This window comes from Dermacentor variabilis, chromosome 11 (genome assembly GCF_050947875.1).
Source record: "Dermacentor variabilis isolate Ectoservices chromosome 11, ASM5094787v1, whole genome shotgun sequence".
Taxonomy (NCBI): Eukaryota; Metazoa; Arthropoda; class Arachnida; order Ixodida; family Ixodidae; genus Dermacentor; species Dermacentor variabilis.
The window spans coordinates 102,770,247-102,795,478 of NC_134578.1; the positions used below are offsets into that span (position 1 = coordinate 102,770,247).

General features: G+C 45.6%; 1 protein-coding gene and 1 pseudogene across 1 annotated transcript in view; both read left to right on the forward strand.

Moving 5' to 3' along the window:
• Window positions 1–540: 540 nt before the first annotated feature.
• The window catches only part of LOC142563964 (juvenile hormone acid O-methyltransferase-like), a 55,883-nt gene continuing 31,191 nt past the window's right edge, over window positions 541–25,232 (forward strand). The window contains exon 1 of the mRNA XM_075674719.1: window positions 541–848. The gene's annotated coding sequence lies outside the window, so the exon portion shown is untranslated. The remainder of the gene's footprint in view (window positions 849–25,232) is intronic.
• On the forward strand, window positions 24,311–25,227 carry LOC142563400 (uncharacterized; annotated as a pseudogene).

Here is a 25,232-nt window from a genome sequence, read left to right on the forward strand (position 1 = left end):
TGGCATGGATGTGATTCATTGTAGGGTATCCTTTCCTGAAGCCAGCTGTTCCCTTGGTTGACCAAAGTCCAGTGTTGCCCTTATTCTATTGTAGATCATATTGGTGAATATTTTATATAATGCTAGGAGTAAGCTAATGAGCCTACAATTTTTCAAATCTTTAACGTGTCCCTTTTTGTAGATTAGTATAATGCTTGCATTGTTCCAGTTTTCTGGGACCCTTGCAGTCGATAGACACTTCGTACAAACGTCGGCCTACAATAACCGTTTCAACCTAAAAAATAATAGCGGCTTTTTGTGCGATGTTTCAGCGAAGCTTCATTTCCGGTGTGTAACTCCGCCCTCCCCACATGTGAAAAAACCATCTGCGCTACCTTTATAGAACACATACTTTTCAAACTATAATATGTAGAAGCAGCCCGCGTAGAAACTATTATGCGAATCCGGACTTTCGGCTTCGACATATATTTAGCCGTTGCAATATTTCCACTTTTTTTTCCAGTTCTGCCGTTCCACCACAGGCACACATACGAGTACACAGCTGGGCCACATCGTATCCGCAGTAATGACAAATGCTGGCGAGCACGAATGGGGAAAGTTTCGCCGCCGTACCACGAATGCAAGCAAGAAGAGCAGACGCTAAATCGCCACGAGCGATTTACGTCACCTGATAGTCGGTGGAGCGCCGCCAGGTGCCTCATCGCATAAAAGTTCCCAGCGGGGTGAGAACGTAGCTTCAGTCCATTGCTGCCCGAACGCTGCCACAGTCCATCGAAGTTTTTCATTCCTACTCCCTGCTGTTGCTGCTTTGTCACAATCGAAAGGCGGACAGTACCGTTCCTGTTAAGGTAAGCTTAAGGGCTTGATACTTCAGTATAAAGTATGTTGCCTTGCTGCTAAAAGCAGTGAAGCGCTAGTTAGCGCTAAAAGCGCAGCAAGCGTGAACGTTCTGCAATACCTGCGCATTAGTAGGCTTCGCAAGTCCTGATAAGCGTCAGTTTAAGTGTGGTAAACTACACGTAATGCGGCATAATGAGTTCTTTTCAAACGTGACAACTTCCATTCCAAGAAGCAAACGTGCTGCCGATAATACGCGTCTCCGAGCACCACAAGCGCGGGGTTGAATCCAGCTGGGTGCAACGGCGGTGCCACAGTGTGCCCCTTTGGTCACACTGAGACATGCGACTTCTGGAGGATTGGGCAAGAGCGGTGCATCCCCAGTGGCACATGTACTGAGCGGCTACATCGAATAAAGTAAATCAAATAATCTGCGAAACATAGTTCACCAGTCTTTTAAGGAATCGGTGTGCTTTTAGAGATTCGTATAGTGGGACCTGTCCATGCTGGAGAATTAGCCAACAACGGGCACGTGCCCAGTGGCACACATACTGAGTGGCTGAATCAAGGAAAAGTAAGTAAATCGAAGAATCCGTTCAACATAGTTTGTCATTCCACCTTTTGTCAGTTTTCCCCGCTGATACAAAGGCGCCCATGCAAAAGGCACTTGCTCTCATAATTTCGGGCTGCGTTCTTCACCGAAGTGCTCTTTAAGACGCGCATGCTTTCGCGCGAGAGCTTTGGAGTACGACCACATGGACAACGGGGCACGACCACATGGGGCACAGGGTACGCGCCTCCGAGTCCGTACGCGCGCGACGAAGGGAAGGAGCGCGCAGCCACACGATTTGTACACAAGTCAGCCCTTCATTGCGCGTAGCAGTGCTGCTAGGTCACCGTCGAGGAAAACATTCGTGTTTGTATTTGAGGAAAGTTCCTTCTTAACTTGTGCAGAAGAGTTAGGCGATCGCAATCGAGAAATATTATACCGATCGAGCTCGATCGCGATAGACAGTGAGCCGCATATGACAGCCGTATAAGATTTTGTCACTTTGTAGTGGCGGTCAACGACACCACAGCAAAGCTAACTATTTGGCCGAACCTTTGCCCCTAAAAGCAAGTAACATTCAAAGCACAACGATAGCGGTGAACATAGACGGTGATCGTCGAAAATCTCATCTTCAGGTCAAGAGCGTCGGCTTTATTATGCACGACTCGACGAAGCTTCCAGCGTAATCGCTTGTGCCCGCGTGCATTCCACAAACTGCTACACAATTGACGTCGCACATACAATGAGATTCGGTGACAACAGAGAAATGTATGGAACCATCGATAACACGCGAGAAACTTCCGATTACATGCGAGCGCGTCCTGTGGCAAGCAATAACATTTACATATGGCAGCCGGCAAAAGCGGTCACAGGATAGAGATAAACAAGCACACGCGCCAATAGAGACTCTTACATATAGATTAGGGGACGCAAGCGTAGGAGCCCGCTAGCGTTTGGGGCCACGGTACAGCGCATGCGCAGCACCGTGGCCCCAACGTTTGCGTCCCCCTAACCTAAGCTCTCTAATGAACTGTTTTAGCAGAACGTTTCTGATGGTCCGCTCCGCTCTCGCATTCCCGCTCACAGTTAGGGGAGCGGTGGACGAAGAATCGGTTATAACGGAGCGCCCGGATGCGTCCAAAAGACATGTGCTCGCTTGCTGCGCCACCTTGCCGCAGTAGATATAACTGCTATAAACATACTATTGACACGTGTACTTTCATATCTCTATCGGGCGGCCACGTGTCACCGCCTAACAAATGTTATAGCACAGCGCAGGACGCGCCTGCATGCATCGGAAGTTTCTCGAAAGTTATCGATGGTTCTATCCGAAGTTGTATGAATTGCCACAATAAAACATTATTTTTGCATTACTCAAGTGTTTGAAGGCATTTCACGCAATACATTGAACTTTCATTTGTTATAGATGTAATCCTTACATTAACAAAGCCATTACGCTGCGTTCTAGCCAAGGCAAGGTCTTCTGCTGTGTCAATACTACTAACGCGTGGTCCGCATCAACAAACGTGCACACGCCGCGACAAACGTGTTGTTCACCTTCGATTTACGCCTCCACTGTTCTCCCGGAGTTTCGGTGCATCGCACTACTAGAGCAAGAAGGCATGACAACAAGGCAGAGCGTCTTGCAAGAACCGGTGCTGTTGAATCTACTGAAATGGAAGACAGTTTGCTGTATGAAGTTCTTTGCAGCACGCGAAGAGACCCGCTTTCGGTCAACGAACTTCTGGACGCGGGTACCATGGATGCTGATATTTTTAGGTCGTATTTCCGATTAAAAAAATGACATATTGAGGCTTCATAATGCCTTAAGATGTCATCACAACAGCTCAACGAGTGACGGCGCCAGGAGACGAGGGTTTGTGCATTACGCTACGCCGGCTCTCGTGCCCCAATCGGCTGTGCAATCTAGAGCACTTTTTTGGCAGACATTGTTCAATTATATCACCAGTGACAAATATCGGTCTTTGGCATATGGAAAGTAACTTCAAGCACCTTTTGAAGGACGCAAACAGTCACTCCTGGCTTGACATCGCCACCGTGGCGGAATTTTCACAGGTAAATATCAGGCGTTTGGGTTCGTCGCCCGTCTTTATTTATTGATGTTTTTTTCACACCTAAACTTTGCAGGCCGTGCATTCCAATAGTGCACCCCTGGCTAACTGTTGGGGCTTCATCGACGGCACCGCGAGGGCTATCTGCCACCCGTCGAAACATCAAAAGATGTTTTTGCTCCAAGCACAAGCGCACCCATGCTGTAAAATACGAGTCCATCATGTGTCCAAATGACATAATCTGCCAGCTAAGTAGACCGTACTTTGGCAGCAGAATGATGCAGATGAGTTGATACAATAGAGACGAGAGTTCCTATTCCCAAGTCGTTACTAGACGTGATCGACGCAGCCGTCATGTTTAGTTTCATGTTTATTATCGTAAATGCATTCACAATATATAGGTCAAGAACGGTATATTTTCAGTAAACGCAGCAAAGTTAGGAAAATAATACATGCGATCAAAGCACATAAGCAAGAACATCAACTGTAACACGTGTATTTCAATAAGGTAACAATCATGCTTAGTAGGCAGAATAAAGCAAGTACGTTTTCAAAAAATATCAAGCTGCTTTACGGCAACATTTTAAAATGTAACTCTGGATTTTTTCGAACGAAAGGTCACTGAAACGGACAAGTTTTTTCATAATTTGTTGTAACTTGCGGCAGGGGAATGTTGTTTGGTAAAGCAAATGTAGTTAGCGTGTATGAATGAATGCGTGGTAAAATGAGAGAAGTGTAGCAATACTGAATACTGAACGAAATTTAATTAGGGCTCTCCTGACAAAACCAGCATATTTCCTAATGACTGAATCAACATTAATATCGAAATTTTTATTGAAATCTGCAACGACTCCTGAGAACTCTCTATCATCAACTTGTTTATTTCAATATGGCTTATCAATAATTGTAAATTCAAAGCAAATAAACTTTACAGGGTGTGCGACTGGCACATTTGTGAGGAGTGATAAGGTTCGTTAAGTTCAGAAACGGTGCAAGCAGCGCAGGTTGTTGTCTGCCGGGTTGCACACGCTTCAAGGTTCAAGGGTGCAACTGTGCCACGGCAGCACCTTGTCTTGCACCCCGTGAAATCGAGGGCCCAGTTGCAGGCAGCACAGCTATACCACAGAGTATCAGGGCCTATGTGCAGAGAAACTTGGTTGAATAGAATAGACCTCTAGGTTAGTTTACCTTGTGTACTTTGAGACGTCAAATATGATGCGACATGTAGAGTGAGGTGATGCAACCGATAAAACTGTCTACTATTGCCTATTTTGTCTTGTTTGCAGCGGTTTTGGCAGATTTGTGCATATTTTTAGTGCAAAAATTATTTTGTATTCTTTCAGGCATATTCCTAAGAAGCAAGACGTATGATAAACTAGAAGAGCTCGTCCAGGGTCACAGCTACTGCATCTATGGTGGTCCTGCATATCCTCTGAGCCCACTGCTGCTGAAGCCCTGCAGCGGAACGTCTTCAAGTGGACACCAGTTGCTGTTCAACAAGGAAATTAGTGAAGTGCGCCAAGCTGTCGAATAGGGTTTTGCCAAGATTGCAGGCTTATTTGCATTTGTTGATTTTCGCGAAAATAAAAAAAAACTGTACCGCCAGAATTTGCCACGAATGTATAAGGTAAGTGCTCTTCTGGCCAACTGTCACACCTGCTTCTATGGCTCGTAGGTGTCCACTTACTTTCGTCTTGAGCCACCAACCATGGAAATATACCTTAATTCGCAGCACAGTTAAAGTGTGAGGCCTAGTTCTACCAAACATTTTTTCAAAAAGTAAGAATGAAGATGAATGTGTAAAGAAATTGTTAGCAAATGTGAATTGCACACCAGCCCATTAATTTTAATTTAGTGCATCAAGAAACCAATTTTTGGCAGTCGTATAAGTAATTGTTTCACTTGTGAATGAAAAGTTAGTAAAATCTGAAGAGTTTGGCAGCTTGATGATGAAGCGACAAAAAACGCACGATTTGAATAGGTATGTGTGATGCCGGCATGGCCGCCATGATCGCCCCACCAAGCACGTTGGACACGCCAGAGGCCATTTTCCAGTACTGTCTAAGGTATCAGATAACACATTTAAGCTAAATGAGGGCAGTATTTGAAAACTTCCAAATTATATCCCTGTGCATGCAGAAAGAGACGGTAATGGTAATCGGAACACACAGTCCCCTAGCAGTGTTCCTTTGTTTCAGCAAAGCTCTCAGTCCTGTTCATATAAGACTCCTACTTTGGTAGCTATCCCCATTCCTGCGGTGAAATCATCTTTAGCAGAAAGGCGAGATGATCAGGTACGTGTTCAAATTCCGACTGAAGTGCCCAGTCAAAATGCTTTCCTAGCAGCGTCGACTGCTGAGCGCTTAATATGAACTGAGGGTTCTATTCAGGCACCAGTTTCTACGTCATTCACAGTTCTACGTCCGGCTGTGGCGCCCAGCCATCATGAAATTCTTTTGCTGATAGGCGTGTAACTGAACCTAGTGCTTCAATGCAGGTACCGTCACAACGAGTGACTCATGTGCTCAGTCCCCATGCTCTCTCTGAAACATCTAACACTCATGCCTCTGAGCCTTCGTGTTCACATACAGTTCTTCAAAGTATTCGCTCCAAGCTGTGCCTGAGGAGCATGTCAGTGAATTTTCATATTCTTTTGAATCTTGTCTCTTAGTCGTCTGACAAGCGCTTCAGTGAGCTAGGGAGCTCAAACGTCGTCGGGTGCTCAGCTTAGCAGCAAACCTCATAAGTATCTTCGGAGTCAGTGCTGGCCCCTGTAGAGGGAACTCAACTTCATGTACCGCAATTGCCTCGGTGGTCAAAAAGGTGACGCCAGAAATCGCGCCGCCTAAAAAAAATTTGTTGCATGATTATGTTTCATGTCTTCAGATTTCCTGTTATTGTTTTGCTTTTCTATGTGACATACCTGGACAGGTGTTCAGATAATTTTTGGGCTGTTGTGAAGGCCGTTGTGTTCTTAATTTTAGTCGTGTTCTTAGTGACTATGAACACAAGTATGGTCTTTCTGGTGTTTATCTGCTCTGCAGTGCGCTTGCAACATGTCTTATTTTTCTGTTTCACCTCTTCTGCGTGTTTGCATTTGCACTGAAAGAAAAAACGAGTCATCTAATTTGCATCACTGTTCTCCTTTTCTTTTTGTTCTAGAAGAGGGGAAAGAGTTCTGAATTACTTCGGTATTGCATAATGGTACCATTAACGAATGTATAAGGATGTTCCTTCCCCTGACTTATTTTCAAAAAGAAGGGAATGAGGTTATATCGGGGTTTTGATTTCGGAAGCGAAGCTCCGATATAACAGTGTGCCTTGTTTTAGAAATGTTTACTTTTGTTGTTCATTGCTCGCCAACCTATGTAAAAACATAATGTGTAATGTCACTAAAACGTGTTTCCTCGAAAAATACGTGCTTGGTGTGTGATAGAACTGCAAAAAATGATTTAGGGAAAACAAAAAAATTGTTGAGACATTTGCTTTATGCAGTAAAGACTTTCAACAGTTAAATTGAGACATATTTGCAGTTTGTCGCCTCCAAACTTCTGTTCTTGTCTTTTTCTTTTTTCTTTTTCTAGCTTGTGCAGCACTAGTGCAATCAGAGGAGACCTTTGGCAAGTGATTTGCGAGATAATCTTTAACAATCCGAAGGCCAGGTTCCAATCTAACTTGTTTCATCGTATCTACTGTGCGTGTACTGCCATTGTTGAAGTGAATGAGTATCACTGCAGCAAACCTGAGAGTCAGCACGTCTAAGCAAATAATAGAAAAATCGATACTTATGTAAGAAATCTGGTATCCAACTTAGCCTCATGCCTTAAAGAGCTCCTAAACCCTTGTGACCTCGAAAATTTGTTGTTTAGCAGCAAAGGTGCGTCGGTTTCTGCATTGAACATCTAACCGCAAAAATGTTCTACTTGTAGTAACCGCAGCGGCGCGTAATGCTGCTATGTTCATAAAAGATTGTTGTTGCAGTTCCATGCGTACAATCTATGTTCAAAATGCCTAGGGTGGTGTGAAGGCCTTTTAAGAACACTACAGTTTCAGTAGTGACATCATGAACGTGTACCGTGTTGCTGTGTAGAAGTCACCACACTTTGATCACAAGGAAGCAAAAACAAAAGTGAATTACATGACCCAAAGCTCACAGCACAGGGACTCTGTGTAGCTTGCATTGTAAAACAGTTTATTACGGTGGAAGCTAAACAAAATGAGTTCATTACAGGATCGGGTGGCACTCTTTATCCACATGTCTTTCGAGTTTTTCCAGACGTTCCAGAAGCTGCTCCCTTTCTTCTGCTCGACACTGCATTTCATACCTGTGAAGGTGTCAAAATGATGTTGACAATTGAATCACAAATTGAGAAATACTCAAGCCACCCACAAAATGCTTCTTTGTGAGTGCAATTCATTTGGCTAAGAAGAAATTCATTATTAATCTGGCCCAAAATAAAATCGTTGCGAAAGTTGAGTGAATAATAAGCATTTTTGTAATGGCTGAAGTGTACTTAATTTGGCAACGATATATATATATATATATATATATATATATATATATACAGTCATATCATAAGAAGCCAACAAACACTGACACCAAGGACAACATAGGGTAAATTACTTGTGCTTAATAAATGAAATAAAGAAACGATAAATTAATGGCAATTTAAGTGGATGAAAAAACAACGTGCCGCAGTTGGGAACCGAACCCAGAACCTTCGCATTTCGCGTACGATGCTCTACCAATTGAGCTACCGCGGCACCGTGTTCCCATCCACTTTCTTGGGTATTTATGTTACTTTCCATTTCATTACCTATGCATTTACCTATGCAGCGACTGGCAACCTTTTTAGCAGTGCTCACTCGCCCAGCTAACGACATTCTGTCATGGGGACGCTCACAAAAACATTGAAAAATAAGCTTTGGAATGCGTTCTACAAGTAAGCTTGCTTGTGCCTAATCTTCTAAAACGCAAGCCAACGGGAGCCTGACTGATGGCTCCCGCTCTCCCGCGCCGGATGTCGCAGATAGCGCACGATGTTGGCCAGTCTTCTATCTCGTGTGGAGGTCAGTTCCTATACCTCTCATATTCTTCTACTGTGGGCAGAACAATCATTCACTGAGAAACGAGTTTCTTCAAATATGAGAGAAAGCCGACAATGCAAACCAGTAGTGAGAAATCTTTCACAGATATCTAAAAGCTTCAGATAAGTGCCATTTCACTGCGCAAATTATCTCACAAGGCTCTACAAGATTTTCTCGTAGGCAGTGTCTTTATAAGTTTCTCTTAAACAGTACTTTACATTCTAAATTATTATGTGTTCCCATGGCCTGTTCATGATTGTGTTCTTGTATTTTTATAACCGTGTAGACTTTGGCAGTGTTTTGTTATTTCATTACCTTTTTTCCTTTCCTTAGCAACAATTCCGGGATATCCGGCCATTTCTGTGGTGAAATTTCCCATGTTTCATAGCTATGAAGAAGCAGTGTACTACATTAAGAGTAAAAAATAGTGTGAGCATCCTGTGACTGAAGATATCTTATAAAGAATGCTGCGTGAGAAATCATTCCATACGTGACAAAAAATGCATGTAGCACTCCTGATAGACTCTGATCAGCAATTACTCAGTAAATTATGGTCCTCACTTCGTGCAGTTCCTGGAACGCGCTTTCGCTTGCGCCGAGTTTGCTGCACTTGCTGTTTGGTTGTTGTTATATTACCATCATCTTAGGCATGTTCTACTGGCCTGGTGTCCGGAGATGCAGGAGAGTTTGGCATAAGGCATTCATATATTGGAGACTGTGACTCCACAGTATAGATGCCGCAGAGCAACTCTGAAGCTAACTAAAACCCGCCGTGGTTGCTTAGTGGCTATGGTGTTGGGCTGCTGAGCACGAGGTCGCGGGATCAAATCCCGGCCACGGCGGCCGCATTTCGATGGAGGCGAAAACACCCGTGTACTTAGATTTAGGTGCACGTTAAAGAACCCCAGGTGGTCAAAATTCTCGGAGTCCTCCACTACGGCGTGCCTCATAATCAGAAAGTGGTTTTGGCACGTCAAACCCCATAATTTTAACTCTGAAGCTAACGACTCAATTTTTACAGAAGCAAAACAGCAAAAAACACTGTTAATGGAATGACAGATAAGGCATTCTGATCTGCTCAAAAAAAAGCTATGCAATACCACACTTTTTGTAGTAGTAGAAATTGGTGCGAAAATTATTATTACTATCTTGCTGTACTCTGTAGTTTGTCCTCCTTTTGATGTTACGCAAGCAGTCGAAGCAATACACTTGACACTAGAGCGATCATTTGTTTTTTCGCATGAACACACACGTGCACAAAAAAGCAGCATCTCAAAAAAGTTATGATTGTTCAACGTGAGCTGCTTCAATACAGGAGTTCCAGAAGCAGATTGCACAGCAGCAATATTTCATCCAGGCTTTCTGTTCTTTCAATGTGCTGCACTGTGTGATTGCCGCGATACCCAGTGGAATTAATGTATCAGTAATTGGAGGGCTACACACTTAGCCTCCACCGTTGCCTGAAGCACGTTCTGCTTGTTTTTCACTCTTAAAAGGGCCGTGTAGCAACTTTATTTTAGATATCAACGTCTAATAAAACAACAATTGCATGTTACTCAGAGCAAAATTGTTTTATAATTTTTTGATGCAAAAATAGTTGAAGCGCACTTCCAAGTTAACGCAAGCATCTCCATTTTTCCAGCTATAACCACGCGTGTGTCAATTCCGCATCCAATCCATTTCGCTGCGCCCCACTAGGATGGTGGCTACGTCAAAACAGCTGATCGGCTCTGCGGTCCGAATATTGCACGTTTGCCCGTAAGGCTGCCCGATTAGATGAAATCTCGGCGTCCGAGATGTACTTTCACCCGAGAAGAATTTTGGAAGCTGGAAACATCATGGAAACCGTGAAAGCCTAGTTCATGGTGAGTAAACAACATCATTCTTTCTTGTGCCTAACGCCTGGGCAATAGCATCTGAACATCTGCGGTGATCACGTGATGTTAACTTTTGCTTTTTGCACATAGGATACTCAAGAATCGATGAAGATTGAAAGGCAGTATATCTCAACGGATAGCTGGTAAGAAAACGTTTTTTGTGAACGATCATAACTATCTTGAAATGTCGACATATTGCGCAGTGATAAATTGCCCCTGCGCACAGTACAAATATTTCTGCTGGATTCAACTTGGACGGAAAAATGTTGTGGTGTCCTCCTTTATTTATCCCGATTTAGTCTGTACTTTTTCAGCGGTTTCTGGTCGGGATTATTTTTCTGAACTTTCCCATATGATGATGATACGATAGATTTTCTGCACAAGAGAGCATGAAAATTCCTTATCCTGTTTATTAATTTACTTTTAAGGACAATCAACCGGCATGAGCCCCACAGGCCACCTCGCCGACAGCAGCTGCAGGTTGCAGCCTGCATGGGAGCAGAGTATGCCGGCAGGTGCAGCTGGCGGAGAAGATGCAGAACTCGCGGGAAGCGACTGTACTCATCCCAGGCACCCTGTTCCCAGGCTGCCATTGCGCATGGCATCTGCTAGCCGCCTCAACTGCGATGGACTTCAGTGTTTTTTTTTTCTGCATATGATCCTTTAGTGCAACCAGACTACAAGTATAGCTTACCTTTCAATTCAGACTGACGCTGGGTTATTCGGTGGTGGTGCTCGCATGTCTTCACAAGCTATCCAGACCTGTGCCAGTCAGCCCTCTAAATTTTATGCAGGTAATGTATGACAGTGGCAACAAAAAGTGATAGTGCCATGACGTCGCTTCAAACACGAATGCACATGATATGTTTTTACAGGTCGTATGAAATGATGATGTGACTGTTTGCGGCTCACAGGCGAAACAGTGGCTTCACAATCTGATTACTGGCCCTACAGCAACACACAATAGGTTGAACAATGTGTGTTGCTATTTGATAACTTCTTTAAATATATCATCGTCATGCGTAGCTTCACTTACCGTACGAGTTTGTCCTAGTGAGAGAGTTATTATTAACTGCATGTCTAATTTTTTCACCTTTGGGTTAGGTGGGTCCTTTTATTTTTCTGTAACCGCAATGTTTCAATATGTACTGCTCTGCAGGGAACATGCAGACTGTGTGATCGTTTTATCTTGTAATTTAACCACAGCAGTTTTTCGGATACATCGACTATAGAAGCACTTGAATAGCATGCTGTGGTAGCTGCTATTGAATATTTCCGTAAGTGTTTTTACGATATATTTTGTAAAGTTTGCATTTTCACATCTTTAGTGCCTATCTTTAGCCACAAGTGGCCGTATTATAAAATTCCTGCTAACAGCGAGTCCATGTTACCAGTGATAGCAATATATTCTGGCCTCATGGTAATTAAGCACAGTCTGTGATATACCTAACGTAGCCATAGACGTGGCCACTATCTTACTACAGTTGCTGCCAGACTGTTCTTGTAGTTGTTACAAGAAAGATAATTGAAGTGAGAAGTATTTCCTCACTTGTGTTGTTTTCTACAAGGATGTGGCTGCTTTTTTATACTGGTGGTCCATAATAGGATAATAGTCATTGAGAAGAAATTCTATTTTGTGCTAGCATGTTGCATGCATAACAAGCAAGACTCGCAACACCTTTTGTACTGTGAAGCCGCTGGGAGAAGGTTAATGGTTGTGCATGAGTTTCAAAAGATCACTGTGTTTATGTGACATATATTTGTGTGATTTCACACTTGCCAACTGTCCATTTACAGTGTATTGGATCCCATGCAGTGCGACATCACGCTGTTATTTTGTTAGCATGAAATTGTGCCCTTTGTACGCAGAGCTGTGCATATGAATGACTATCATTTACGTTTATGAAAGATGCCACTGAGGATGTGTTATATGCCTTTATTTACTCCAGGGACATGAATAGACGATTTTCATCAAGGTTACTGGTACTTGACATGAATATTTACAAGTAAATGTAGAATTCTACAACAATTTGCAAATGAATGCTCTTCCAAGGGAAAATAATGGTTCTATCACAAAGGAACTGCGCGGTGGCTGTATGAGAAAACTACACAGCGCCTACGAGGTGTGTGTGAACAGTACATATGATGAAGCGAAAAGTTCTGTGCTTTGATGCAGCTGAAACAGGGAGCGAGGAGACGAAGACAAATATCCTCCGATGCACAGTGCAGATGGCGGTGACAGTGTCAGCGATGCCAGTAGTGAAAAGCGTCAAGGTAGCACTAGCAACAGCAAATCTATTGGCAAACGCCTTCTGCCCAGAGAAGTGGCTATGGTATTCTGCTGATGAACATAAGGCGTTCTCTTCACAGCTACTAAATGAAAGGCTCTCGCGTAATGTCACAGCCGATTAATGCAATCATCTCCAATAGCGACAGCTTATTGGCACAGGCTACGTGAAACACTGGTGATAGTTTAGCATATGTGATAAAAAACAGCAGACTATTCACTAATTGCCGAAACCTCTTCACCTTTGTTCCTTCTTCTATTAGGCATATATGCCTGACGTTACAGGCACGTGCTTAGCGCTGCTGTCGGTGCTGCTGCCGGCGCAGCCGCCTCTGCACCCTTCTCAGGTAGTGCTGATGCTGCTGCCGCATTGTCCCGAATAAGCTAATGACACCATCCCGGGCAGCACATCCACGGAGGTACATTATACGCGATGCGCTTACTCGGGGAACTCCCTGTAGGTGGAGGTCACCGTCGTCATCATCACAGCTGTTGTTGCTGCTGCCTTCATCGAAATCATCAAACAAGCTGTCACCTTCATCAAGACACGAATTGTGCAGCACTACACATGCTGCACCAATGTTGGCTGCACGGTTCGGTTCATACTGAAGGGCACGGTACCACTGAAGGCAGCGGAAGCGGCTATTATGAAGCCCAATGCCCCGCGCCACTACGAAGCGCATGCCAGCATGTGCAGTGCTGTACCTGCCTTCTGCACTGTGCGTGGGAGGATGGCCTGGTACCGGTGTCAAGAGCCATGGTTCAGGAGGGTATCCGCTGTCACCTGCGTGACCAAAAAAATATTAAGTCATATCTATCTACACAAGGTTGAGTGAGTGAAGCATGGGTTATATAACGTATGTCTACCACATAGACGCGCTAATGGAAGGATATAGAGGCTGAGAACCTGATACTGCTGTGATGTGTACCGATAACAATAGCTGGTACATAGTAAAATGCCACTATGTAGCATTCAGCAACGTGGTTCTTCAGGAAAGTTGGTATTTCATTTTTTAACCAGTATTAGTGCTAAAAAGAAGGTGGCAGGACACATGCGCTGTACTTTAAACTGCATATGCGTAATATTCTTTTTAGGCACAACACGTGTGTCGTCACTTTCTTTCGCGCTGATATTCATTCAAAAATTTTAACACTCCTTCAAGGCTTATGTCACTTACGTAGTTAAAACTTAACCTAAGCGGTTCGGGCTGGAACATTCTGTTGCTGCGCCAGCACACTTTAATGTATGCAGCCAAATTTGTAAGTGTATCAAGTTTTCCCTCTGCTCACCGAGGGCCTCGGTCGCTTGCTTACCTGCTCGGCGGCCTTGGAAATGTGTCCCTCCTTAGAACGACGACGCAGCCACGTAGTCTTCTCGACGTAAGTGTCGTGATCCGACCCCGGTCGCAGAGTATTCATGACAAGTATCCTCAGGCATGCGTCACAGATCTGACGAAAGCGTACCCAGCATCATCCAAGCGTTGCTATGACGGGCAAATTAGCAAATGAAGACCGATGCGTACGTGGTGTTAAGAGCATAATAACCCTTGCTACACATGGAAGCTGCCTTCTCCTCGCCCTTCGGTGCGATGACGGCGATAAGCTACCGTGCGCACATCCGATGACGCCGGCAATGGCGCCGCGTCGAAGGAACTCTTCTTTCACGGCCGCCTTTTCCTCCGACGACCTCGGGAAGTGGACCAACTTGTTGCGGGTCCCGGCGTCGACGATTGCCTCTACCACGCGTCGCACGCATTTGCAGGCTGGGTCACGTAAATCCGTCTCCTAACTTCGTACCGAGGCCTGAGAACTTCCAGTGGCGAAGAACCGCAACGCGCACAACAATGTCGCTCCACCGACAGCGCTGTTGCTGGCACGCCTCCGAGTCCCTCCTTTGCTTCTTCGCACAGCCACCGCGCAGTTTCTGTCTTCTGGCGAAAGTGCCACCGAAGCAGGTCGCCTGTCATGTCAAAGGCGTCCTCAGGCTCATACCCCCGACGCCCGAACTGCCAAGCCGCCACCGCTAACACCAATAAGAAGGCAGTCATTTTCTATTCCAAAGGAAACTGACGCACTTTCCGGGGAATCCATGATATTGCCTGGTTGGTTCGGCATAATTAAGCATAATTAATGCGTGAACGTCACTTTCACGTGTTGGTTTTTGAGGAGTGCTGATGTCGCTTGAGAGACAGGCAAAGTGTGCGCGGCATGAAAAATTTGGTCAAGTCAGCGAGGGGAAATGGCGGATTTGAAATAAAATCACTTTGGAAAAGCTTTAAGTTATACCAGTCCCGATTCTGAGGCACGCCGTAGTGGGAGTCTCCGGAAATCTGGACAACCTGGAGTTCTTTACCGTACACCTAATCTAACTACACGGGTGTATTCGCATTTCGCCCCCATCGAAATTCTGCCGCCGTGGCCGGAATTCCAACCCGCCACCTCGTGCTTAGCAACCCAGCACCATAGCCACTAAGCAGCCGGCGCGGGTGAGCATCAACGTAGGTGACCAGCGTTTTTTATAATTGACAGCGTCCATCGCCTTCGCGCAACAGGCACCCAGCTGTGACTCCCGGCGTTTCAGCCCGGTTCTGAGATCCCACCAACCTGTTTCCAAAGCCGCGCCCAAAGTTTACATGCCAGCCACGTGACGTCGGTGCACAGTCGGTCACTTTCGTTGCGCGCGCTCGAATGTGACACACGAAATCGAAACTTCGGGACGCGTGCGGCCTGCGCGTCTCCCCTCCCTAGACGCGTAGAACAAGTGCGCACGGCGTAGCGGATGCGTGACGCGCGTCCACGATCAGCCGCGTCTGGTTGGGCCCAGACGCGCGCGATGGAACGCGTTCGCACGCGTCGCACTCACCCGACGACACGTGGCGCCCAACGGAGATAAATTTCAAATAATATCATTTTATACCCCAGAAAGAAAGTGTTCTGGAGAGGTGCACTGGCTAAAAGCTGTTACAGAGAGCTTGGCTACGCCAATGAACCCTCCGCAAGGCAGTTTGGACTACAAGAATAACTAAAACGTATAATACGTAATATCGTAAAATAAAGTAATGAAACGTTTTCTACCATTCTCTAATACGAATGCAGGAAATAAATGAAAAAAATTACTTATGTCAGTACGTCATATGCGATTATATGTCTGAAAAAAGGCATATACACCAGAAAATACGCAGCAAATGGGGAGATCCAACCATAAAAACACATGATTGAAAAGAACGAAATGTCACAGAAATAATGTACTTATACAATCTCAATGTTCTTACTATAAAGGGCACGCACCCAAACAATGCACGAGTTCCCGCGCGTCGCCACCCGTTTCGTCGCGTCGGCGGAGTGATGCAAGGTTGCCGTGATCTAGGTAGTCTAGCCTTCGCTAACCGGCCACGTTAAGCAATGTGTTAAAGACGGCAATAAAATACAATAACTTATAACTTCAACTTCATTTTTATATCTGAAATATATCTTTATATATACTGCAGGACTTCTGGTGGTTCGGTCAGCTCAACTACTGTAGCTTAACCCTGCAGCCAGCCTGTAGCAGCATCGGCGTAGCATCCAAGAATGATCCAAATAGGTCGTGAAGCTCCGGGCAAAATGTAGTTCAGAAGCAATTGTGACCGATATCAGCAACGCTGGTTATGGGAGCAGGAATTCATGTGCGACTTTATGAGAAGGGAACAAATACTGAGAATGAGAAAAGCGCTTTTCAATTAAAACCAGAGAGTTCGGTTCATTCAACGAAAAGAAAATTGCAGGGTCTCTTAAGATTTCTCTTAAGAGGTGAATGGCGAAAGCCTACTCTTCCTCCTTTTATCATTCGCCTCTTTCTCTTTGCCTATTTTCTTTCTAGTAAAGCAATGAAGGGGGCTAGTTGGTGAACGTTCATGGTTATACTGCGCTCAGTTTTACAAACACGATACTAAGGAAGGACAGGACGTGGACGGACGAAGCGCAAACTACCAACTGTTTGATACTGTTAAAGAACGCGCTTATATACAAGGAGATATGGTGCAGGGGGGGGGGGGGGGGGGGTTGGGGGCTACATATAAAAAGATATGACAAGGTGACGACATGTGATTATAGTTTGGGTCAGGCATACATCCTTCACATGCACCCGTTCGCCCTGGCGAACTCGACCTCAGCTTTGATAAGCGCGATGGACGGAGTGCTTACGCACGTCTCTTTTTCTTTAGCTATCGCAAGCGCCTCCCATATTTCTCGCTCCGTTTTTGTTTTTGATGTTCCGATGACTGTGGTGCTTTCTATTAGCGGGGAGCATTTGCACTGTTTGCAATGTGCGGCCAAGTTGCTAGGTGCTGTCAGAAGCTGGCACGTGTATTTGTGCTCCCGTAACCTATCGTTTAGACAACGTCCAGTTTGCCCAATGTATACTTTCCCGCAGTCTAGTGGGATTTGGTAAACAACTGAAGTAGCGCATTCCACGTACTTTTTTGCGTGCTTAGTCTGACAGACCGTACCACTAGGGTTGGCCTCTTTGGATCCTGCGTTCACCTTCTTGCACATGCCTTTTAGTTTTTGCGGGGCGGAGAACAGAACTTGAACGTCATGGCGTTGGGCTGTCTTTTTTATCCGATGTGACAAGCCATGGATGTAAGGCAACACCACGCGTTTTTTCAATTTTTTCTGTGTTTTCTGCCTTTTCCTGTTGGCTCTGATTTCGGGCAACAAGTTTTCACAGATTTGCACCACCATGCTGTTCGGGTACCCACTGTTTCTCAAGCGGCTTACTTGCAGATCGATGCTCTCCCTCACAGCATGGTGGCATGATTTTTCAATTGCTTGACTGATGCAAGCCTTGGCGATGCCTCTTTTAATGATTTTAGAATGGCAAGAGTCGTACCTCAGGATTTCTTTTTCTCCTCTAGTTTTGTAGCACCAGCACATGTGGGAGCCTCTGATCCTAATGTTTATGTCAAGGTACTGCAATCGACCTTCGGTAGGAGTCTCGTACGTGAACTCTAAACCTTCATGTGCTTTTTTGAACATGCTGATGACAGTTTCTACGCTACATGGATCGGTTTGGTTTTCTTTCATGCACACCAAATAATCGTCATGGGAGACAGGAAACTTGCCGCCTTGTTTGGAGACACGAACATAACTACCTGTTTCAGATATGTTGACGATTATTTGGTGTGCATGAAAGAAAACCAAACCGATCCATGTAGCGTAGAAACTGTCATCAGCATGTTCAAAAAAGCACATGAAGGTTTAGAGTTCACGTACGAGACTCCTACCGAAGGTCGATTGCAGTACCTTGATATAAACATTAGGATCAGAGGCTCCCACATGTGCTGGTGCTACAAAACTAGAGGAGAAAAAGAAATCCTGAGGTACGACTCTTGCCATTCTAAAATCATTAAAAGAGGCATCGCCAAGGCTTGCATCAGTCAAGCAATTGAAAAATCATGCCACCATGCTGTGAGGGAGAGCATCGATCTGCAAGTAAGCCGCTTGAGAAACAGTGGGTACCCGAACAGCATGGTGGTGCAAATCTGTGAAAACTTGTTGCCCGAAATCAGAGCCAACAGGAAAAGGCAGAAAACACAGAAAAAATTGAAAAAACGCGTGGTGTTGCCTTACATCCATGGCTTGTCACATCGGATAAAAAAGACAGCCCAACGCCATGACGTTCAAGTTCTGTTCTCCGCCCCGCAAAAACTAAAAGGCATGTGCAAGAAGGTGAACGCAGGATCCAAAGAGGCCAACCCTAGTGGTACGGTCTGTCAGACTAAGCACGCAAAAAAGTACGTGGAATGCGCTACTTCAGTTGTTTACCAAATCCCACTAGACTGCGGGAAAGTATACATTGGGCAAACTGGACGTTGTCTAAACGATAGGTTACGGGAGCACAAATACACGTGCCAGCTTCTGACAGCACCTAGCAACTTGGCCGCACATTGCAAACAGTGCAAATGCTCCCCGCTAATAGAAAGCACCACAGTCATCGGAACATCAAAAACAAAAACGGAGCGAGAAATATGGGAGGCGCTTGCGATAGCTAAAGAAAAAGAGACGTGCGTAAGCACTCCGTCCATCGCGCTTATCAAAGCTGAGGTCGAGTTCGCCAGGGCGAACGGGTGCATGTGAAGGATGTATGCCTGACCCAAACTATAATCACATGTCGTCACCTTGTCATATCTTTTTATATGTAGCCCCCAACCCCCCCCCCCCCCCCTGCACCATATCTCCTTGTATATAAGCGCGTTCTTTAACAGTATCAAACAGTTGGTAGTTTGCGCTTCGTCCGTCCACGTCCTGTCCTTCCTTAGTATCGTGTTTGTAAAACTGAGCGCAGTATAACCATGAATGTATTTTCTTTCTATTCTTCCTTTTAGTCAATACCGCTCACTACTAAGCATTTTTAGTCATTTGTAATCAGTTGTGTCCATCACAAGCCGTCGTTAGACATGTTGGTCATATCATAGTCATTAATAGTCATTACAAGTCATTTCAGTCATTATTGTTATTACTGGCGGTTATACTAACATTTTTAGTCATTTCTATTGAAATGTAGTCGTTAGAAGTTGTCGTTAGACATATTGGTCATTTCGTGGTCATTACTAGCCATTACAAGTCATTTCACTCATCATTAGTCATTACTGCTCACTACTAAGCATTTTTATTCATTTGTAATCAATAATTGTCATCACAAGCCGTTGTTAGACATGTTGGTCATTTCGGAGTCATTAGTAATCATTATTAGTAATTACTAGTCATTATTAACATCTACCAATCTCTATTAAAACGTTATCATTCACTAAGTCTCACTATCAATAATCTTTCATTCTTTAATCTGTCTTCGTATGGCGGCCACTCCAGCGGTCAGGTCTGCTGTCACCATGAGCCTAGAAAGGCTTTCACCATTAGTAAGATTCCTAATCCACTTCCTACACGCGTGGCGAGGAAATAAAACACAACTCTACTTTATCGTTACCCGCCGTGGTTGCTCAGTGGCTATGGTGTTAGGCTGCTGAGCACGAGGTCGCGGGATCGAATCCCGGCCACGGCGGCCGCATTTCGATGGGGGCGAAAACACCCGTGTACTTAGAGTTAAGTGCACGTTAAAGACCCCCAGGTGGTCGAAATTTCCGGGGTCCTCCACTACGGCGTGCCTCATAATCAGAAAGTGGTTTTGGCACGTGAAACCCCATAATTAATTACTTTATCGTTATCAATAAGTGTATCTTTTTTGGCACCCACTATGAAAGTGGGCATTGACGCCGCTATCACTTGCAATGCAATGCAGCTTTTGAAGTGCGCAGAAATAGGCACTCGTAAAGTTCACTTGTTACAATACTCTCACCCCCTCACACGCTCTGTTATTTTGCTTGTCATTGGTTCTCTGAATTTGGTGACGCATGTCGTTCCATCCTTTCTTAACCTGTTCAGTCAAAAGTAGTTACGACCGCCAGATTATTGTTCATTGCACCTCTTTTCGTGCGGCTGCGCTGTCCGATGGGCTCGGCGTCCGGCAATGCGACTAGCACTCTACACCCAAAGCTTTTGTCGGCCTCCATAGAAAGTACGTTCTCTGCAGGAGTGCCATTTCGAAAACCGTATGGTTAGCCTTTTGCTGCCCCCCTCCCCCCCCCCCCCATTGCTTTCCGCACTGAAATCTCGAAACGCCCATCAATGCGAATTGAGTGGCATTGTAATGGAATGTCACAAAAACAAATTTTCCGCCTTTGAGAACAAAATGACGTGACGTCTGTTTTTAACGGCTATGGCGTCACATATTTTTTTTTTCGCAGGAACTGTTCCCTTGTCAGACAGATGGCGCTAAGCCTCATCTAAATGTTCGGCCCCGTAGAAACGGAATGCGTCAAAATATACAGAGGTCATCGTCAAGGATGTCCTTTGTCGCCACTCCTATATATGTTATACGTATTAGCTGCAGAGAAAGCCCTCTTACATTTAACTTAGGGTTTCGGTCTGGAACACAGCACAAGGGAAATTGACGAAAACGGGCGCGTCCCAGGCTTGGCCTATGCAAATCATGTCATATTGATGGCGGAGAATTCACATGATTTTCAAGCACTTTTTGACATCGGTACCGACAAAATATAGACGTTGGGCCTCCACTTCAGCGTACGCAAGGCCACAATCCAGGCTGCGGGCGAGTTAGTAGATTGTGTGGCGCGGCGATTTTGCGGAGGGATACGGCGTTTTGACTCATCCCTCAAATTCCTAGGCGTACACTTTTGCCCGTACAGTTATATGTATAGAGTGCACAAGGAGAAGACGGCTTGAACAGCCACTCGATCACAGAACATGCTGCCACGTAGATGCCTGTGGGGCTGCAACAGCTACATGAAATGGTCAGAAACCTGTGGAAAATTGTCCATGTCCTGGCGTTAACCTTCGTAAGTGCAGTTGTATGCATGTCAGCGAAAGATTGGGATCAACAAGAGCATCGACAACAATAAGAAGGTCGCATTGCTATGGGTTGCCATGGAGCTGTCGCCAACGAAGCAGCCCAGAAAAACCTAGGCTAGGGAAGCTCTGAAGCACGAGAAGCGGCCAGCAAGATTATATACCATAATCACCTACAACGCATGACGGGGGCAGATGGACAAGTTGAATGGTTCAGTACTTGTTGGCAACATGCCTCCGCACTAAGTACGTCGGTGCGTACACTTGCTAGAGCAGGAGCACGACCTCCTCCGCAGGCCAATTCAAGTGGATTCGGCCACTTGAATTGCGGTACATTTACCTTGTAGTATCTCTCGTCACTCGCTTGTTATGCGTGCTGCGCGCTGTGCCAGGTTTCAAACTGCAATGCAAGGTTTCGTCCTTTGCCCTTGGTCTTTGTACTTCGTTATTCTTGAATTGGGAGACCAGTGTCCAGAAGAAAAAGTCGCAGTTTCGCTCAAAGGGCGAAGCATCGATTGCGATAGCAAATTAGTGGAGAGCTATACAAAGTGTAGTAGTTTTGCCGGCCATATAAACTGGTAAACATAAGCGTACTCACTGAATTAACAAGCATGGTGTCATGCGTGCACAAACAAATATGAACACATCTCACTGGATGACCGCGGAAACTCGCTGAACGATGAAGTGTGGAAGTGCGGCAGCAGCTTCTTGTTGGTTTGGCTCATTGTTGACTTGGGGCAGCCGGCGCCGACACTGTTGACGTCGAGTCTGATGCCAGAAGTGACTGCGAGACTAGTGCCAGAGATGACTGCAGGGCTGGTGACGATACCTTTGATGCTGACATCAAGCCCGAGATGTCCGATACTTGATCTTGCGTCGAAATCAAGTTCTTCATATGAACCGGGTTGCAAACACAACTGCACACTGTGGCCGCTGATAAATAAAGACGATTTATTGGCGCGCTTTGGTTACAACCAAGAAGCGAGCCGGCGCTTCCTATGCCGGTGATGGACGTATCCATTTCTTCAATGAAAGAAAAATGTCTTGGAACTAAGGCTTCACTCACACTCCACCTAGTGTCATGGCTTTCAGCGCTGTCTTGAGCTTCGCCTTAGTGCCTGAGGTTGGGGTCCTGTGCGCATTGGCGTTGCCGATGCTCTTGAATTGAAGCTGAGGGAGCGTATATGTTCTCTATTGCGACGCAGCCTTTAAAATCTGCGTTTGCACGATGTAGGACCTGGGTGTAGCGTCTTCTGCGGTTACGACTGCTGGGGACAACTCGGAGATTCGGCTATCGAATACTGCGACCGCAAACGCCGGGTGCACACGCTCCTGGGTTATTGTGCATGGAATGTAGTATGTCTTTTGGCGCTGGCATGTCTCCTTAAGTTTTGCAGTTGCGTGCTGGGTTTGCAGTGTCTTAGGCTCTAGAAATTTGGTGCGTATAAGCAGCTGCGTCCTTGTCCATTCCATCAGACGCTGGACTGGAGTGCAGGAGCTTGTCTGCTGGCATGTTTCTCCACTCCAGCAGGGCGCTGTAGAACTTTAGTGTCGAAAGGTGTATTTCTCAGAAGCTTCTTCGCCTCTTCGCCGGCTCGCTCTGCCATTCTGCCTGAACGGGGGTAGTGCGGGCTCGATGTAATGTGGACGATGTCGCATTGCTTCATGTATTCAGCAAACTTGTGGCTGTGAAACGGTGGCTCGTTGTCACTGATAAATTTGCGGGAAGGCTATGCGTAGCAAAGACCTCTTGCCAGAACCTAATGACAGCTTCCGCCGTTGTGTGCTTCAAGCGCCGAAGCTCAATATAACGCGAGTAAAGGTGAACCATGATCCCATTTTCTTATCTCGCTTGGTGGAAAAAATCCATGAGAGCTGCCTGACAGGGCAGCTTGGGGACGTCTTGGCTCATCATTGGTAGATGTTGGTTCCAGTGTTTGTGTTGCCAGCTGAGCGCACACCTTTCCACTTTCCACGTCGGTCTTGAAGGCCAAATTCGTGCGTCACGCGTGCGTCTCGCAATAGGCTTACTCCACAATGAGCGAGGTAAGTTATCATTCTTTCATGCTTCGAATATGTTTGGTGCGTAACCACTACCCGTGTACTTGCAAAATATTGAGACTATTTATAATTATCGATGGCTTAGATGACATCGTGGCCACTGGCTAGGCGGCGTTCCTTTGTTGCGACCACGGCTTCGGGTCATGACTATTCGATGCCATGTCACCGCGACTTGGGCAGTGTTTCGCTTAAATTTGTCGCTCGGTGTAACGACCCGTTTCTTTATGTTGTTTAAAACCCGCCGTGGTTGCTCAGTGGCTATGGTGTTAGGCTGCTGAGCACGAGGTCGCGGGATCGAATCCCGGCCACGGCGGCCGCATTTCGATGGGGGCGAAATGCGAAAACACCCTTGTACTTAGATTTAGGTGCACGTTAAGGAACCCCAGGTGGTCTAAATTTCCGGAGTCCTCCACTACGGCGTGCCTCATAATCAGAAAGTGGTTTTGGCACGTAAAGCCCCATATGTTATTATGTTTTTTAAAAAAATTTGTAAAGCGCAAACAAGGGACACAGCAAAAAAAGGAAGATCAAACACAGGACAGGTACTACTTTTAACTGCTTATTATACAATGTCGTCGGAGAAATGCGCAGAAGCGTGTATGTTTATGCACTTCTGTCATTACTTGGTCCGCACAGCTTACTTACGCCGGCCGGAAAGCCGCACTGTGTTTTTTCCTGCAGACCCTACAGTTTTGGTAGCCCAGCTACTCTTCGTCCTCGCTTGATTCTACAGAGTAGTCGTAGTGGTGCCGTGCCGCTAGGTATGTTTACATTAATATGCTGGGCAACTCAGTTCACTGCTTCATGCTCCTAACAAAGAAATAGATCGTGCACAGCTCTAGCTGACCTCGAATTGCATTCCGAAATTTTGTGAAAGGTAGATGGTGAGCTAATAATGTTTATTAAATTGTTCCCTCAATTTTGTGCAGTATTAAAATGCCTTGCATGCGTTTCTTTTCTCATCGGCTGGATGCCAGCAGAAACATCACACAAGCTCACTGCAACTGTAGAGGGTGGTGTCTCAGGGCAGTGCAAGCATTCAGCAGCAGTGATTACATATGCCAATCAAGAGGACACATCAACGAAGACGGCCATGGCAAATGTGGGGAAACGGCCATCGGCGAAGCAGCTTGGGATGTATAACAAGGCAGTATTGTTTTCGGAAATGTACCCACCTAAGCGTCCAGATGACACGCTGGTGAAGCAACCTGTGCCCCGAGCCATCATCAATTCAAACTGCCACTTGGGCATAATGCTCCGCCAAGAGGCGCAAGTAAAGGAAAATCTAGCAAGCTTGGACAGACTGCTCGGGCGCCTGGGTCAGCCCAACGAAATATTTGGAGCAGAGAGCACTCCAATTGAATAAGTGAGTGACGACATCCTTTTTGAGGTAGTGGTCACAGAGGATGAACGCAACAAGATTCCAAGACAAACGATTCTACAGAGTGGATGCCCACAGTGGCATTATGAGAGGGCACTGAGAATTTCAGTGACTTTCAAGACTCACAGGATAAAGACATGTGAAGCATACTTTGAAAGCTTGGGAAAACAACTGGCAACGTCACACTGCATTAAAAGCGCTGCATGTGCTTACGGTGTGGCAAAAGAGCCAGTCGCATGGCAAGAGTACATATCCAAAGAGGGGCGCAAGGTGATTCAAGTGGGACTTGTCATCAGCACTGCGTAGCCATGGCTGTGCTGTAGCACGGATAGTTTGGTGGACGAAAAGCAAGGATTTCACTTGCTGGATATCAAGGCCCCTTCCAGATGCGAGCCACAGCCCATTGTTAATGAGAAGATAAATGTGGACTATCTCCACTACGAAGAACAAAAGCTGCAACTACGGGAAAATCACGTCAACTACACACAAGTTCAATAAGCATGTATGTTGTAGGTGCGAGCATATGTGACTTTTACGTGTACTCACCAAAGGGGGCGAAGTGTGTAGAAGTAAGAAGGAACGACTCCTTTTTGAAAAAAGTTGTGCCGACACTGGAGTGGTTTTTTAGGCACTACTTCCCAGCTGTGCTGAGGCGCCGAAGTCTGTATTAAACTTT